Genomic DNA, 19,059 nt, shown 5'->3' with positions numbered 1-19,059 from the left:
TGTTTTGTGGGGGGTTTTTTAAAGTTATTATTTCAAATCCAGTCAACTCAGCAAAAAAGACGACCACACCAGCTCCTCACTGCTAAGGCGGGTCTTCTCCTGCCGCTCTCTGACCACCTCACAACAACGGCAGCAAAACCCTCCGCCAGCCAAGCCATTTTTGAAAGAACAGAAATGAGTCCACAACCGAATTCTGCGGTCGCATACAAAATATTGGTTGGCTTGTTTGTATTTTGGGGGAACTGCGAGTCTGTGCGTGTTTTGGGTTTTTTTTTTTATTTATTTTAAAAGCAGCAAACGAACCAGACTCAAGAATTTACCTGGCATGAACCTCAGTTCTTTAAAATCTCCAAACGAACACAATACAAAACTCCTCGCTGTGTTTCTCCGCCGTCAACTCTCACACATCTCAAGAGCGGCGCTCAGCGGCCAGCAAGGGAGCTGCGCCGGCAGTGACGTCACACGCAGTGCTGCCAGGTGGGCGGTTTTCCGTGACCCGCTGCGGGAAATTTTTGCCTGTGGCAGGTCGCGGTTTTTTGGGCTTTTTTTTTTCTTTTCGGCGGTTTTCAGGCGGTTTTTTCGGCCACGGGGGCGGGGTTAGTGACGTTTTGGGTGAGGTTAGTGACGTTCTGGGCGGGGCCGATGATGGGGGAGGCGGGGCCGGTGACGGGGGAGGCGGGGCGGGGTTTGAGTTTGGGCGGGTTTTGGGCTGTTTTTAGGCTGGATTGGGTGGGAAAAAAATTTTCCACCTGGCAACCCTGGTCACGCGACGCCCGCCTCAGTCGGTAGATCTCTACTCAAAAAGCGGACGACGGTGTTCCCTGGAAAAGCGCCGCAAGCGGTAGTAGTGTGTATTGTTTTTACTTTTGCAAGTTCAGTATCAGTGTTACTGGGGGGGAAAAAAGCCTAATCGCAGGCAACCTACGTTTCGGTAACATATTTGTATTGTTCTTGCTTCCCGAAGAAAGTAAGAAGATACGCTCCATTTTGTGCAGCTTTGTCTAACGGTGGTGGTAGTGCTGCTGCTGCTCTGAGTCTACGTGCCAAGCTCACAGCCTGTCGTTCTCTGGTTTGTGCTTGGAAAATTATAAAGGAGTAGGTAGAAAGACTGAATTTCTGCCCTAACCACTTTTCTGGGCAAACTAGATAGGCCAATCGGTCTTTATTGAGATGTAAATGGCGAAAGCAATAGATAAAAAGGTACTGTACAGGTCCATTACTAATCAGTATACACTGAAATATCTCCATATACAAGCTGCACATATAGATTTAAGACAGTGGTTCTTGGGAGGAAGTTTCTGCGAAAGACCTCTAGCGTTCAAGACTTCTACCATCCCATCTACATAGTGATACATTTTGGAAACCCGGAGAGGTTTGCTATGCTTCCGTAAGCTACATCCTGTCCAGAAGGAATGGATGGATCCTCAGAAGCTTAGCCGAGATTGGGTGGCAGAGCCGGTGGTGGGAGGCGGGGCTGGTGGTTGGGAGGCGGGGCTAGTGCTGGGCAGACTTCTACAGTCTGTGCCTTGAAAATACAAATCAAGGTAAGGTATACACAAAAAGTAGCATATATGAGTTTATCTTGTTGGGCAGACTGGATGGACCATGCAGGTCTTTTTCTGCTGCCATCTACTATGTTAATATGTATGTGTTTTCAATTCCACCTGTATAATGAAACTTGGTCAGAGAGTGGGGGGAAAAAAAGAGACTGGGACAAAAAGCTGAGAGGGCACTGGTTGGAGGTGGGAGAAATGAAAAAAATAGAGAATGCAAGGCATGAAGGTAAAATTATGTATAATCATACCTGATAATTTTCTTTCCATTAATCATAGCTGATCAATCCATAGACTGGTGGGTTGTGTCCATCTACCAGCAGGTGGAGATAGAGAGCAAACTTTTGCCTCCCTATATGTGGTCATGTGCTGCCGGAAACTCCTCAGTATGTCGATATCAAAGCTCCATCCGCAGGACTCAGCACTTAGAGAATTACACCCACGAAGGGACACTCTGCCCAGCTCACCACCGCCGAAACGGGGGAGGGGAATTAACCCAGCTCATCCCCACACAAGTGGGGGAGGGGAATCCGTCCAGCTCATCCCCGCGGAGCGGGGGAGGGACACCACACCCGCCGATGCGGGGGGATCTGGCTTATCCTGCAACCGCAACCGCGGGAGGAGCTGACTGACCCGAACACCGCCGAAGCGGGAGGGGTACAAAACTGCCCTACAGCCGCACGAAGCGGGAGGGAGTGCCGGCAGAATTATAAGTCTCAATCCAGCCCCGTAAAACGGAGGGGAGAGGAATGCAGCAGCTCACTGTAACACAAACTCGTCTTAACTCTTGAAGAATCCAAGTGAAAAAACTTGAACACGAAGTCTTTCTGAAGTAACTGAAGAGTAAACTTGAACCTGAAATGCAACCAGAATAAAACAATACAGATATCTGGGAGGGGCTATGGATTGATCAGCTATGATTAATGGAAAGAAAATTATCAGGTATGATTATACATAATTTTACCTTCCATATCATCAAGCTGATCAATCCATAGACTGGTGGGATGTACCGAAGCAGTACTCACCCAGGGCGGGACATAGAAATCCCTGACCGCAACACTGAAGCTCCAAACCGGGCCTCCGCCCGAGCAGCCACAGTCAAGCGGTAATGCTTGGAGAATGTATGGGCCGAAGCCCAAGTTGCCGCCTTGCATATCTCTTCCAAGGAGACGGAACCGGCCTCTGCCATCGAGGCCGCCTGAGCTCTTGTGGAGTGAGCCTTCAGCTGGATAGGCGGCACCTTCCCTGCGGCCACATAAGCCGCTGCAATGGCTTCCTTGACCCATCTTGCCACTGTAGGCTTAGCAGCCTGCAGACCCCTACGAGGACCTGCAAACAGGACAAACAGATGATCCGATTTCCGGAAATCATTGGTCACTTCCAAGTATCTGATGATGACTCGTCTCACATCCAGATATTTAAGAGCAGAGTACTCCTCTGGGTAGTCCTCCCTACGAAAGGAAGGGAGACAGAGCTGCTGATTCACATGGAAGCGAGAAACAATCTTGGGCAGAAAGGAAGGCACTGTGCGAATAGTCACTCCTGCCTCAGTGAACTGCAGAAAAGGCTCTCGACATGAGAGCGCCTGGAGCTCGGAAACTCTTCTGGCTGAAGTGATAGCCACCAAAAAGACTGCTTTCAACGTCAGGTCTTTCAGCGATGCCCTCGACAAGGGTTCAAACGGCGGCTTCTGCAATGCTCTTAGCACCAGGTTGAGATTCCACGCAGGCACCACTGAGTGCAGAGGAGGGCGCAGGTGATTAACTCCCTTGAGAAAGCGCACCACATCTGGCTGGGAAGCCAGGGAAGCACCCTTCAGGCGGCCCCTGAAGCAAGCCAGAGCCGCTACCTGGACTTTAAGGGAACTGAGCGACAGGCCTTTCTCCAGACCTTCTTGCAGGAACGCCAACACTGAAGAAATTGGAGCAGTGAAGGGAGAAAGTGAGCCTGCTTCACACCACGCTGCAAAGATACGCCAAACCCTGGCGTAAGCAGTAGAAGTAGAGCGTTTCCTCGCTCTCAGCATAGTGGCGATGACCTTGTCTGAGAAGCCCTTCTTCCTCAGACGCTGCCGCTCAATAGCCAGGCCGTAAGACCAAAGGGGGAGGGATCCTCCATCACCACGGGACCCTGATGTAACAGGCCCTGCTCCACTGGCAGCCGCAGAGGATCGTCGATTGAGAGCCTGATCAAGTCCGCATACCAGGGACGTCTGGGCCAATCCGGACCCACCAGGATTATCCTGCCGGGATGTCTTGCCACCCGGTCTAGGACCCTGCCCAACATGGGCCAGGGTGGGAACACATAGAGAAGCTCTTGTGTCGGCCATTGTTGGAGAAGAGCATCTACTCCCAGGGATCGAGGGTCCCGTCCTCTGCTGAAGAAGCGCGGCACTTGGCAATTGGCCGATGACGCCATCAGATCTAGGCTCGGCTGGCCCCAGCGCTTCGTGATGTCCAAGAACGCCTGAGCAGATAGCTGCCACTCTCCGGGCTCCAAGGTATGGCGACTGAGAAAGTCCGCCTTGACATTCATGACTCCGGCAATGTGGGCCGCTGACAGCTGTTCCAGGTTCGCTTCCGCCCACTGGCATAGACTCATAGCCTCCTTGGCTAGAGGGGCGCTCTTGGTACCTCCCTGGCGGTTGACATAGGCCACAGCCGTGGCATTGTCCGACAGTACCCGTACCGGCTTCAGCACCAGTACCGGGATGAACTCCAAAAGCGCCAACCGAATGGCTCTGAGTTCCAGGAGGTTGATAGACCACTTCGCCTCTGCAGGAGACCAGAGCCCCTGCGCTGTCCTTCCCAAGCAGTGGGCTCCCCAGCCCGACAATGAGGCGTCCGTCGTGACGACAATCCACTCTGGGGTCACCAGAGGCATTCCTGCAGACAACTTGTCTGCCTGCATCCACCAGCTCAGCGCCTTGCGCACTGCTGGATCCAAGGGAAGACGCACCGCATAATCCTCCGACATCGGAGTCCAGCGCTGCAGCAGAGAGTGTTGTAGTGGTCTCATATGAGCCCTGGCCCAGGGCACTACTTCCATCGTGGCCGTCATAGAGCCCAACAGCTGCACATAGTCCCAAGCCCGAAGAGGAGAGGCTACCAGGAACTGGTCCACCTGAGCCTGAAGTTTGACAATCCGATTGTCTGGCAGGAACACTCTGCCCACTTGGGTGTCGAATCGAACTCCCAGATACTCCAGGGACTGAGTCGGGCGCAGCTGGCTCTTCTCCCAGTTGATGATCCATCCCAGGGAGCTCAAAAGAGCAACTACCCGGTCCACAGCTTTGCCGCACTCTGCATAAGAGGGGGCTCGGATCAACCAGTCGTCCAGATAAGGATGGACTTGTACTCCTTCCTTTCGCAGGAAGGCCGCTATGACCACCATTACTTTGGAAAAGGTCCGCGGAGCAGTAGCCAACCCGAACGGGAGGGCTCTGAACTGGAAGTGTCGGCCCAGGACTGCAAAACGCAGAAAGCGTTGATGAGGAGGCCAGATGGGAATATGCAGGTACGCTTCCTTGATGTCCAAGGAAGCCAGGTACTCCCCTGCCTTCACTGCCGCTATAACAGAGCGGAGAGTCTCCATGCGAAAGTGCCGCACTTTCAAGGCCCGATTGACCCCTTTGAGGTCGAGGATAGGCCGGACCGAACCTCCTTTCTTTGGTACCACAAAGTAAATGGAGTAACGCCCCTTGCCAAGCTGACTTTCTGGCACCGGAACGACCGCACCCAGGCGGATCAGATTGTCCAAAGTCTGCTGCACTGCCACAGCTTTGACCGGAGACTTGCAGGGAGAGAGTACAAACCCGTCTCTTAAGGGTCGGCAGAACTCTAGCTTGTAGCCGTCTCTGATGACTTCCAGCACCCAAGCGTCTGAAGTTATTGTGGTCCACTCGCCCAGAAACGAGGACAGCCGTCCTCCAATCTGCACTGGGGCGTGGACCAAGACCCCGTCATTGGGTACGAGACCCTGGGGGAGGACCGGAGGGAGCACCTCCGGGACGGCGGTCTCTGCGAAAGGAACGCTGCTTGGGGGAGAAATGCCTCTTAAAGGAAGAGGGGGCAGAAGAACCCGACCTGCCCGGGCGGTACCGACGGGCTTCCTGAAACCGTCCTCTGGAGGTACCGGGACGAGCACTAGCCCGAGCCCTGACCTCTGGTAACTTCTTGCCCTTAGATGTGCCGAGATCGGTCACGATTTTGTCCAGCTCGACCCCAAAGAGCAGCTTGCCTTTAAAAGGCAACCTAGCCAGGCGGGATTTAGAGGCGTGGTCAGCAGACCAATGTTTCAGCCAAAGCCACCGCCGCGCAGAGACTGTCTGAGCCATGCCTTTAGCTGAGGCTCTCAAGACATCATACAGCAAGTCTGCCACATAGGCTAAGCCCGATTCCAGGGCTGGCCAATCATCCCTCAAGGAATGATCCGAGGGGGAAGCCCGCTGCACCATAGTCAGGCACGCCCTGGCCACATAGGAGCCGCAAACTGAGGCCTGCAAACTTAAAGCAGCCGCCTCAAAGGACGACCTTAAGGCCGCCTCCAATCTCCTGTCTTGGGCGTCCTTTAGGGCCGTGCCACCTTCCACCGGCAATGCCGTTTTCTTAGTCACCGCAGTGATTAAAGAATCCACGGTAGGCCACAGATAGGCCTCACGTTCACTCACAGCCAAAGGATAGAGGCGGGACATAGCCCTAGCCACTTTAAGGCTCGCTTCTGGGACATCCCATTGAGCCGAAATTAAGGTGTGCATGGCATCATGCACGTGGAAGGTTCTAGGCGGGCGCTTCGTCCCCAGCATAATGGCAGAGCCAACAGGGGCTGAGGGAGAGACGTCCTCCGGAGAGGAAATCTTCAAAGTGTCCATGGCCTGTAACAACAGGTTGGGCAAATCCTCTGGGCGAAAAAGCCGCGCTGCAGAGGGGTCATCCGCTCCATCCGAGCGGGGATCCGTCTCCTCCAAGGAATCCGCAAAGGACCGTTGGGAGACCTCAGACACGCTGCCCTCATCTACATCGGAGGAGACAAATTCCTCCAAGGCCTGGGAATCAACCCGAGGGCGTTTACCTCTGGGAACCTCAACCTCTTTACCAGACGAGGGAGCGGGGGCAGCGTTGTGCATGAGGAAGGCCTGATGCAGCAGCAAAACAAACTCGGGGGAGAAACCCCCCAGACTGTGCACTTCCGCAGCCTGGGCAACAGCCCTAGGCGCACTCTCAACCGGCGCTCGCAACAGCGGGGGAGAGGCCTGCTGCGCATCCAAAATGGCGTCCGGCGCGAAACTCCGCGAAGGAGCCGCGCGGGAAGAACGGCTCTTAACTTTAGCCGCTTCTGTGCCGTCGCCCAAATTAAGGGCGTTCATGGCATTAATGTCTCCAACCTCAAGGGCGGCCCAAGAAGAAGCCGTCCGAGCCGCGTGGCCGGCCAAAATGGCGGAGGCGAGGAGCGGGGGATGGGCGTTTATGGCGGGAAAAACCGCCACGCCGGAGGAAGGACCGGGACATTCATCGGTCACGAAACTGCCACCCAACAAGGGCGAATCAGGCTTTAAGACCCCCGCATCCCCTCTAGAAGCGCTCAAGCGACCCGGGGAGCGACCCTTTGCGCCCTCGCCCTCCGACGCCATGTGCCACGAGGAGAAGAATCGGGGAACCCCCGCCCGCTATAAAAAGGTAAAATTACCTGCTGTCCGCTCCGAGTTGTAACGACCTGGTGTCCCAGTGAGTAGCTGCAATAGACGCTTAAATAAACGTCGAAATAAACGCCTTTAAAGACGTTTAAAATTTTTTTTTTTTTTTTTTTTTTTTTTTTTTTTTTAACGGAGCCAGCGGGAGGGGGGAGAAAAGGAGGGACCTGGCACCACCAGGTTTGCACTTGCTCAAAAGAGCCCTCAACCCCAGGCACTCAACAAAACCTAAAAATTAGGCTTGGAGGCCTAGCCAGAGCTGCTGCTGCTGTGTGTGACCACCACCTGCTGAGATAGAGAACATACTGAGGAGTTTCCGGCAGCACATGACCACATATAGGGAGGCAAAAGTTTGCTCTCTATCTCCACCTGCTGGTAGATGGACACAACCCACCAGTCTATGGATTGATCAGCTTGATGATATGGAATAATGAAATAGGTGAGAAACTTTAGAATGCAAAAATGTATTTGCATAAGGGAGCAGGAAAGAAAACGAGAAGCATGCAGGAGTGAAAGAAAATAAGGGAGAAGATAGCTTGTTTTTGTTTCATAAAGACTCCATTCTCAACATCTGATTCAGTAAGGTGGAAATTCTGTATACTGGCACCTCATTTTAGGCACTACAAAAGAGCGTGCATAGTACCAATTCTAAAATAGATTAAGGGCACGCCTAAACCATTACAGAATATTAGCGCATCTACTTACAACAGGTCAATGGCAGGAGTAAATGGGCATGTCTAAGTGCGCCTTGCAATGCATGCAACTGATCTAAGTAGTATTCTATAAGTTGTGCATGTGGCAGGGTGGCATGCCCATGCTCCGCCCACATGTACACCACCTGAAAGTTGTTTACTGAGCGATTTAGGCACACTGTTTATAGAGTAGCACTTATACACATAACTGCCAATTATTGACATCAATTGGTATAATATTGCTGTATTTTTAAGCTTTTTCTTCTTACACATTGTTGGGAGTAGTTTCATAAAGCAGCTTGTTTAAGCATGTTTTACACATGAAAAATGCCTCTTCTAAAATCTATTTGTTTCAACTAGAGTAAAAATAATGTGTAAATTGCTTGATCAAGCTAAATAAAAAATTGTGTATACATACGTATATATGTCTATGCGTGTGTGTGTATATATCTGTAACTTATCACCTTTTAGGCAATGTGGTCGATCTCTGGTGATCATTGTCTACAGAGAGGGCCACAAAACCTGACTGTCTCACAGAATTACTTTTTTTTCCTATAGAATTGCTGTGGGAGACTCGGGGGCTCATTTTTGAAAGAGAAAAACATCTAAAATGTGGCATAAAGCAGCATTTCGACTTTTTTTTCACCAAAATGTCCAAATTGGTATCTTCAAACCCATTTTCCAGACATTTTTGTATGCTCCTCAAACTCCCCCCAATCCAGTCCTCCCTGCTGACAGTCAAAGCCTGCCCCCACCCCCTTGGGGTCAGCAGTGGGCAATTCAGCAGTCATGAGCAGCAGTGATCCCCCTCCACTGCCACCTAGGATGGTGCCTGCATTCAAAATGGATTCCGTATGAGGGATGACCGTAGCAGTAGTACTGCGAGACTACTGCTAGGGGCAGAAGCACCATTTCAGATGCAAGCACTGACCCAGGTGGGAGCTGATGAGGATTACTGCTGCCCATGACTGCTGAAATGACGACTGCTGATCCCTGGGTAGGTTTGGAGGGGGGTTGGGAGTGGGGAAAGGATAGAGTTTTGGGGTGTGAGGTTGTTCTGTTGTGGGGAAAGGTTGATTGCCATGAAGGATTAGATTGGGGGTCTTCCGCAAAAGAAAAAGGAAGCCTGTGTTAAACTTTAAGAAGCATTGCATGATTTATGGTCACCTGACAAAGTTAATGCTAAATGGGTCCCATCGGGATCTATTTCATATAAGTGCTATTGAGTCTTTAAATAATGAGAGTAATTTTCACTCGTTAAAATTTTGCATTGATGTAGAGCACTGATATTTTGACAACCTGTCCGGTGGTGGTTTTTCTGACCTGTGATGATTACACTTCACCCATTATTGCAGCCATTGAGCCTGGTATAATATTTGGGACATGTATAACATTACAGGGTGTCTGAGGTCTTTTTGCCTGCGAAGGTTGGTTCAATATTTTCTTTTTTTCATAAGTGTGTTGAAGACTTTGGTAGTCAAACAGTGGTAGCTATAATTTGGACACCACTTTGCACTTGTCAACATTAAATTTCATCTGCCATTTGGATGCTCAGGCTTCCTGTCTCTTAAGGACTCCTGCAGTTTCATGCAGTCCATGTGGGATTTAACAGCTTTGAATTATTTAATGTCATCTGTAAATCTGATCACCTCACTCATCATTTTCATTTCTAGATCATTTATAAATATTTTTAAAGCACTAGTTCTAGTATAGATTCCTGTGACATTCCACTATTTACCTTCCTCCTTTTAAAGAACTGGCCATTTAACCCTGCTCTCTATTTTCTATTTTCCAACTAGTTCCCAATCCATGGTAGAACATTGCCTTCTATCCCATGGCTTTTTAATTTTCTCAGAAGTCTCTCATGAGAGACTTTGTCAAAAGCTTTATAAAAATCTAGATCTGTTATCACCTTCATCCATATGTTATTCACTCCCTCAAAAAGATATAAAATTGATGAGGCAAGATTTCCCAGAATCTATGTTGACTGTCTCCCATTAAACCATATTTGTCTATGTGTTCAGTAGTTTTGTTCTTTATAATAGTTTCTAACATTCTGCCTAATACGGACTTCAGACTTACAGGTCTTTAACTTCCTGGATCACCCTTTCAAAAATTGGTGTTACACTGACCACCTTCCAATCATCATGGACAATGACAGATTACTGATTACTAATAGGAGATAATTTCATTTTTGAATTATTTTAGTATTTTGACATATATTCCATCTCATCCAGATGATTCTCTGCTGTTTAGTGTGTCGATTTGGCTTATTACATCTTCCAGGTTCATTGTATCATCATCCTTAAAAACTATTTCTGGCACAGTTATACTTGTACCTCTCTTCCACAGTAAAGACCAAAGCAAAGAATTCATTTAGTCTCTCTGCTATGACCTTGTCCTCCATAAGTGCCCCCTGTAGCCCTTGATGATCTAACGATCCCACTAACTCTCATAGACTTTCTACTTCAAGTGTACCTAAATACATTTTTACTATGAGTTTATGCCTCTGTGACAAGCTTCTTTTCAAGTTCTGTTTTGGCCTTCCTTATTACTGCTTTGCATCTAACTTGCCAGAATCTTATGCTGCTTCCTGTTTTCTTCACTTAGAACCTTTTTTTCCATTTCTAGAAAGATTAATATTTGACTCTAATAGTCTCCTACATCTCCATTTAACCATACCAGCTGTCATTTGGTTCTCTTTCCACATTTTTTAATATGTGGAATACATCTGGTCTAGGCTGGTGAAACCCCATTTAGAGTACAGTTCTGGAGACTGCAGCTTCAAAAGAACATAAACAGGATGAGGTTCCAGAGGGTGGCAACTAAAAGGGTTACTGGTTTTTGTCATAAAACATATGGGGATAGCCTATAAAAGATTGTGGAGGAGTAGCCTAATGGTTATTGCAGCAGGCTTTGATCCTGGCAACCAGGGTTCGAATCCCACTGCAACTCCATGTGACCTTGGGCAAGTCACTTAACCCTCTATTGCCCCAGGTACAAAAACTTAGATTGTGAGCCCCCTAGGGACGGAGAAAGTACCTGTATATAATGTGTACAGCGCTGCGTACATCTAGTAGCATTCTAGAAATAATTAGTAGTATAGTAGTAGTAGATCTCAATATGTGTACTTTGAAAGAAAGGCAGCAGAGGCAAGATACAATAGAGACATTTAAATATCATAAATATGCAGGATTCAAGTCTTTCAACTGAAAGAAAGATTGGGAATGAGGGGGCATAGGATGAAAGGAAATAGACTCAGAAGTAGTTTAAGGAGGAGTGGCGTGGAAGAGTGGCCTAGTGGTTAGAGTGGTGGACTTTGGTCCTGGGGAACTGGGTTCGATTCCCACTGCAGGCACAGGCAGCTCCTTGTGACTCTGGGCAAGTCACTTAACCTTTCATTGCCCCAGGTACAAATAAGTACCTAAGCCGCATTGAGCCTATCATGAGTGGGAAAGCGCGGGGTACAAATAAAAAAAAAATACTTATTTACAGAAAGCATGGTGGATGCATGGAATGGCCAGAGATGGTGGAGACCAAGAATTAATGAAAGAATGGGAATAACTCATACAATCTCCAAGGGAGAGGAAGAGATAGTGGATGGTATCCCATCCCTAAGGGAAAAGAATATATAGTGGATGGCATGAGTGGGTTTGTGAGGAGCATGGCCCTGTATCATCACATCTGTGAACGTTAACAGAGCTGCAAGCCTGAAGCCATCAACATGGCCATCAACCTGCATTTCATCAGCTAAGGAGAAAGATTGTGACCCTAAGCTAGAAACAGAATGTGCAATGGCTCAGCTAATATGCAGGCAAGACAGCCTTGAGGGAGGGGTATTGTACCCTATTTTGGGATATCTGAGGCTTATATATGATTGGCCTACTAATATAAACCATTGTCCTCAGTCATCCAAAGAGTTGCCATACTGGGTCAGACCAATGGTCCATCTAGCCCAGTATCCTGTTTTCCAAACAATGGCCAAGCCAGGTCACAAGTATCTGGCAGAAACCCAAATTGTGGCAACACTCCATAATACAAATCCCAGGGCAAGCAGTTGTTTCCCATATCTGTCTCAATAGCAAGACTATGGACTTTTCCTCCAGGAATTTGTCCAAACCTTTTTTAAACCCAGATACACTAACCGCTGTTACCACATCCTCTGGCAAAGAGTTCCAAAGCTTACTATTCTTTGAGTGAAAAAATATTTCCACCTATTTGTTTTAAACGTATTTCCATATAACTTCCTCAAGTGTCCCCTAGTCTTTGTACTTTTGGAATGAGTAAAAAATTGATTTACTTCTACTCGTTCTACACCACTTAGGATTTTGAAGACCTCAATCATATCTCCCCTCATCCATCTCTTTTCCAAGCTGAAGAGCCCTAACCTTTTTAACCTTTCCTCATACAAGTGGTGTTCCATCCCCTTTATCATTTTGGTCGTTCTTCTTTTAACCTTTTCTAATTCCGCTATATCTTTTTTTTAGATACGGCGACCAGTACTGAACGCAGTACTCAAGGAGCGGTCGCACCATCAAGCAATAAAGAAGCCTCCTCCGCCATTCTATCTTGACTTGAAAGACATGACTAATAATAGACTGTATATAAGCTCATGTAGGGACTTAGCTAGTCAGTTCCATCTCCTGTAACCAGTCCTATTTTTCCTGTTATCTCTGTGTATCCTGTCACCATTGAAGGAGGAGAAGACTGCACTGCCACTTGTAAATCGTATGATTCTAAGTTCTGTGATCACATTTACATTTGGGTTTTTCTAGCTGGTAATTAACTGAAATTAAAGTGTATGTTACACAAGTGCTTGCTTGTATTGGCCATAAATATTATTATTAGGAATTTTAGGAACCTTTACTATTGTTCTGCTAAATAAGCTCTTATTTCACATACTCCTCTATATTTTTTGTCAGTAAATAAGAAGATAATGGGGTAGTGAAAGTTGGAGTGGATATTTGGTGTCTCTTGTCCACACATGGGAGGGGAGGGGAGGTGGATTGGTGGTAGTTTGTTTGCAAGAGTTGGAATGTGAAAGGATTGTTTGTCTGTTTTTAGTATATTTGGAGGTTTTAGTGATTAGGATTCATTGTCCGTTTGGGTTTTATGTCACCGTGTTTTATTGCCCACCATCGCTATCTACTGCTGATTGGGATTTAGTTCAGCAAAGAAATGTGGATTTAGTGGTGCATTTCCTGAATATATTGCTATTGGGGGATTTTAATTGGCATATAGATGATCCTACAGATCACAGAGCTATGCAGTTTTTGGGGTTTATGGAAGATCAGGGATCCACATATGGAGGGGGGCATGCTCTAGATCTTGTTTTTTTTTTTCCAGGATTAGAAGCTTGTTATACAATTAATCCATCTCCACCAGTTTTATTGTCTTGGACAGATATTGAATTCTTCCATTTATGTCGTCCATCCCTGAGAGGTTGATTTCAGAAAGTGGACGAGGAGTGTATGTGGTTTAGGGATTTTTTCTGCAGTGGATTTGGGCACATTAATTCCTTTAGGTGACCATTTCCCTATGGGGTTTCAGAAGCTTACATTTGAGAAATAGGTGTCACTGTGGGATGAGACATTAACATTGGTGGTAGAAACTGTGGTTCCTTTGAGAGCTTAGGACTCTGGAGGCTATAAAAAAAACCTGTGATATCATGCGGGTTTGTTGTTAAAGAGGCAGTTAAGAAAGGCAGAGCAGAAATGGAGAAAAGCCCATTCAGCAGGGGACAGATTGATTTTCCAGGAACATAACAAAAGAGTATCCATACTGGGTCAGACTAATGGTCCATCTAGCCCAGTGTCCTGTTTTCCAAACGGGTCAAGCCAGGTCACAAGTGCCTGACAGAAACCCAAATCGTGGCAACACTCCATACTACAAATCCCAGGGCAAGCAGTTGCATCCCATGTCTGTCTCAATTGCAGACTATGGACTTTTCCTCCAGAAATTTGTCCAAACCTATTTTAAATCCAGATACGCTAACTGCTGTTACTACCTCCTCCAGGAAAGAGTTCTGTGGAAAAAAATATTTCCTCCTATTTGTTTTAAAAGTATTTCCATGTAACTTCCCCGAGTGTCCCCTAGTCTTTGTACTTTTGGAACAGGTAAAAAAAATCGATTTACTTCTACTCGTTCTACACCACTCAGGATTTTGTAGACCTCAATCATATCTCCCCTCTTCTGTCTCTTTCCCAAGCTTTAGAGCCCTAACCTCTTTAGCCTTTCCTCATACGAGAGGAGTTCCATCCCCTTTATCATTTTAGTTACTCTTCAATGAACCTTTTCTAATTCTGCTATATCTTTTTTGATATATGGTAAACCAGAACTGAATGCAATACTCAAGGTGTGAACACACCATGGAGCGGTACAAGGGCATTATAGTATTTTCAGTCTTATTCACCATCCCTTTCCTAATAATTCCTAGCATCCTGTTTGCTTTTTTGGGCCGCTGCTGCACACTGAGTAGAAGATTTCAGCATAACTACAACTACACCCAGATCTTTTTTTTGAGCGCTGACTCCCAAGGTGAACCCTAGCATCAGGTAACTGGAATTCGGATTATAATTTCCAATGTGCATCACCTTCCATTTGTCCACATTAAATTTCATCTGCCATGTAGACACCCAGTCTTCAAATTTCCTAAGGTCTTCCTGCAATATTTCACAGTACGCACGTGTTTTCACTTTCCGTTTTGTTAACTATCTCTAAGCTTCTCAGGAAAAAGCTATTGGAAGAGACAGAGAAGCCGCTATTTCTGTGGCTGAAATTATAACTATTTTATTCAAACTTGTTTTCATTATTAATTGATGAAAAACAGATTCAGTATACATGAAAAAAAAGTCAAAATGTTGGTATGTATGATACAATTATCTTTCTACAAAACTGGACTACTGTAACATAAGGTTATAAATAAATATAATAAATACTTCCCTGGGGCGTCGGGAGGCCATGCTGGGGAGCACAGAAGAGTTCCGGGGTTGGGCAGCGTTGGCCGTGGTTTTGGGCCGAAGGTGTCGTGTTTTTAAAGTTCGGGGACGAATGGGCACGTCCCCGAACTCGGAGACTTGCAGCCGGCGATTTTCGGGACCCAACGGAGTTCACCGTGTTGTGTTGGGCCCTGAGAGGTCGGCGATGGAGAGCAGCGAGGCAGCAAGCACCGGAGAAAGAAGACGTTGTTGGAGCGTGCGGGCGTGTGCATGAGGCGGCGCGCCTCATGCACACATCGCGAACGCGCGTTTTTTTCGTTTAGGCCGAAGCCGGGGCCTAAATTTTGGGCCCGGCTTCGGAGCTTTTTTATTTTTGCATCCGTTTTTGCGGGAAGACGTCGAGGACCGGAACCGAAGGCAGGGGTCGTGTGAGGGGAAAATCCCGGTCAAGGTAAGGGGTCTTTTGACCCGAAATTTTAATTTATTTATTTTTAAAATGTGTAAATTCGGTTTTTTATTTTTAAAAAATCAGGGATTTGTTTAATTTAAATTCTGTTTTTGGTTTTGGGGTTAGGGAATTTTTTTAGGATTTTTGTAGTACTTTAGTTTTTTAATTTTTGTTTTTTAAATAGGAGTTTTTGACAGGAGTGGGTTTTATAGGGTTAGGAAAGGGTTAATTTTTTAAATTCGACAGGGTAGGTCCGGGAGGGGAGTTGGAAATTTTTGGGATAGTTTTTAATTGGATCTGGGAATTTTAGAGGGGTCTAGGATAGTTTGTTTGAAGGCGGACGTCAGAATTTGGGATTTTTAAAATTGGAAAACAGAGATGGATAGGGAATGGGGAGTTTAATTTTTGGGTCAAGTTTGAAGTGATTTGAGAAACTTTTAAGGTGATTTTAGTTGATTAGTATGATTTTCTATTAAAGTCTATGGGGTTTTATTTTTTAAAATGGAGCTGTAGCAGCGCTGGCCAACGTTCCGCAGGTCAGCTCAGCCAGCTTGGAATGTTTATCTCATTGAATTCTTTGACTGGGTGACGGGAGAATTAAATCAAGGACATGCTATGGACGTCATCTACTTAGATTTCAGCAAGGCTTTTGACACGGTTCCCCACAGGAGGCTCTTGAATAAACTAGAATGGCTGAAGATAGGACCCGAAGTGGTGAACTGGATTAGGAACTGGTTGACGGGCAGACGCCAGAGGGTGGTAATGAATGGAGTTCGCTCGGAGGAGGGAAAGGTGAGTAGTGGAGTGCCTCAGGGATCGGTGCTGGGGCCCATTCTGTTCAATATACTTGTGAGTGACATTGCCGAAGGGTTACAAGGTAAAGTTTGCCTTTTTGCGGATGACACCAAGATTTGCAACAGACTGGACACCCCGGAGGGAGTGGAAAACATGAAAAAAGATCTGAAGAAGCTGGAAAAATGGTCTAACGTTTGGCAATTAAAATTCAATGCGAAGAAATGCAAAGTGATGCACTTAGGGAGTAGAAATCCAAGGGAGGCGTATGTGTTAGGTGGGGAGAGCCTGATAGACACGGACGGGGAGAGGGATCTTGGGGTGATAGTATCTGAGGACATGAAGGCGATGAAACAGTGCGACAAGGCGGTGGCTGTAGCGAGAAGGTTGCTAGGCTGTATAGAGAGAGGTGTGACCAGCAGAAAAAAGGAGGTTTTAATGCCCCTGTATAAGACGTTGGTGAGGCCCCACCTGGAGTATTGTGTTCAGTTTTGGAGGCCGTACCTTGCGAAGGATGTTAAAAAAATGGAAGCGGTGCAAAGAAAAGCTACGAGGATGATATGGGAGTTGCGTTCCAAGACGTATAAAGAGAGACTTGCTGACCTGAACTTGTATACTCTGGAGGAAAGGAGGAACAGGGGTGATATGATACAGACGTTCAAATATTTGAAAGGTATTAATCTGCAAACGAATCTTTTCCGGAGATGGGAAGGAGGACATGAAATGAAATTGAAGGGGGGCAGACTCAGGAAAGATGTCAGGAAGTATTTCTTCAAGGAGAGGGTGGTGAATGCTTGGAATGCCCTCCCGCGGGAGGTGGTGGAGATGAAAACGGTAACGGAATTCAAACATGCGTGGGACAGGCATAAAGGAATCCTGTGCAGAAGGAATGGATCCACAGAAGCTTAGCTGAAATTGGGTGGCGGGGGGAAGAGGGGTTGGTGGTTGAGAGGCTAGGATGGGGGAGGGCAGACTTATACGGGGTCTGTGCCGGAGCCGGTGATGGGAGGCGGGACTGGTGGTTGGGAGGCGGGAAATACTGCTGCACAGACTTATACGGTCTGTGCCCTGAAAAAGACAGGTACAAATCAAGGTAAGGTATACACATATGAGTTTATCGTGGGCAGACTAGATGGACTGTGCAGGTCTTTTTCTGCCGTCATCTACTATGTTACTATGTTTAAAAGGGATAGTGATTGGCTGAGCTGGTCTCGGAGTGGCAAGCCAGCGCTGGTCTCCCTGGAAACGGTGGTTGAAGGTGTTGGTCAGTCAAGGAGAGAGGTGTGTTGTGTGTGAGGGGAAAGAGTGGAAGGTGTTTGAAGGGTAAAAGGGGAGGAATTTGAGAAATTTTGAAGGAAAAAAATATTAGAGAATAGTGTATTATTGAGGGGGTTATAGTGGTTTAGTGGGGAAGTTTGGTTAAAATTTATTAAGTTTAGGAAATAGGATTAATAGTAATTGGGTTTGTAAGGGGTGCGGGGTGTGAGTTATATAAGGGGGTGTTTGGGAATATAGTAGGGGTGTAATAGTTAATGAATTTTGGAATTTAAAATAGTTTTTTTAGGAGTTAAGTGTTAAATTACTAAAGTGGCTAGAAAACAGTATAGAAGTATGAATGGAATGTAAAGTGGTGTAAAATACTGTGGAAGAGTAGCGTCAGTGCCTAAGACCGGCCAACACTATTACATTAGTGTTAGTTAGGGAAAGAAAAAAATAGTTAGAAAAGGAGAAGACTTGAGAGAAAGGGACAAACTGAACTTATTTTAATTTTAAGAGACAGAGGACCACAGTGTAAAATTCTCCTAGAAGCAGAATTTCTGCCGTTACCTAGAGCAGACAGGGTTTTCCTTCCGTTTACTTTGTTTTTGAGGGGAGGTTTAGGAGGAAGAGGCAGCCGTGCATTTCAGAAAATCTACAAGGGCCCCGACACAAGAAAGATTTCACCGGCACGCTTGGAACAAAAGGAATTGAGACACCGACAGCTAAGTGACTGAGATACTGGGACTGAGTATCAAGGGGAAAGTGGGTGTTACTTACCTTAAAGGGGAAAAAGGGGAAAAGAGAAAAAATCCAAACCAAATACTTACCTGTTTCTGAAGGGGGGGGAAGAAGACGTTTCCTGCAAAACATAAAGGGGAACACAAAGTATCAAAGTCCGGAGAAACATTCTTTGGGAGAGTACAAAGAATTGTTAACAGGGGAAAGGTTTAGTGAGAATAAAAAAACAATACTTATCTGATGTCTGTTCTGGTTCTGCTGTAAGAATACCTGTAAAGAGAAAAGAAGCGAGTTTATATTTCTTTTTAAAAGAAAAGGGTTATTCATGTACATAAATTGTGGGATTCATTGTATAATTTTGTAAGTTTGTTTTTAATTTACTTTGGGGTTGAATTTAAAGAATTTAAAATAAATACCAATTTATTGCATTGAAAAGAACCCTGTGGTTGATTGAGTTTTGTGGGAGCCCATTAGGGAGAATCCTAAATTTAGTTTCATTTTCCTCTTCTGTTCTTCGAGAACGGAAGACGAGGATAGTGATTCTAACACATTTCCGGTAACTTGTAGTGTGCTCGCATTCAGGCCCGACTACAAACACCTGACTTTGGGTGAGCACACAGTTACATCTGAGGTGCCGGAAGTGCCGGTTAGACTATAATAATAGCAATTCACATTTTTCTAAACCTCTACTCTTGTTTTGTGAACTTCTGTTCCTTGTAACCTTTTCCATTATAGGGATCCAGTTTCTGAAGTATTCATTTTAGGAATATTCTTGTGGCTCTACAGCTTTTTGGAATCAATTATTTCATCTGAAAGGATAAATCCTTTTGCCCACTTAGATTTGTCCCACAACTTTCATTCTGGTAACACAGTCCTGATTTTCAACGGGGCCCGATTCGTTTCATCAGGAGCCACTCAGTTGGATCATACTGACAGGGGTATCGGTCTC

Source organism: Microcaecilia unicolor, chromosome 2 (assembly GCF_901765095.1).
Source record: "Microcaecilia unicolor chromosome 2, aMicUni1.1, whole genome shotgun sequence".
Classification (NCBI taxonomy): Eukaryota; Metazoa; Chordata; class Amphibia; order Gymnophiona; family Siphonopidae; genus Microcaecilia; species Microcaecilia unicolor.
Note: the sequence above shows the minus strand (reverse complement) of the source record.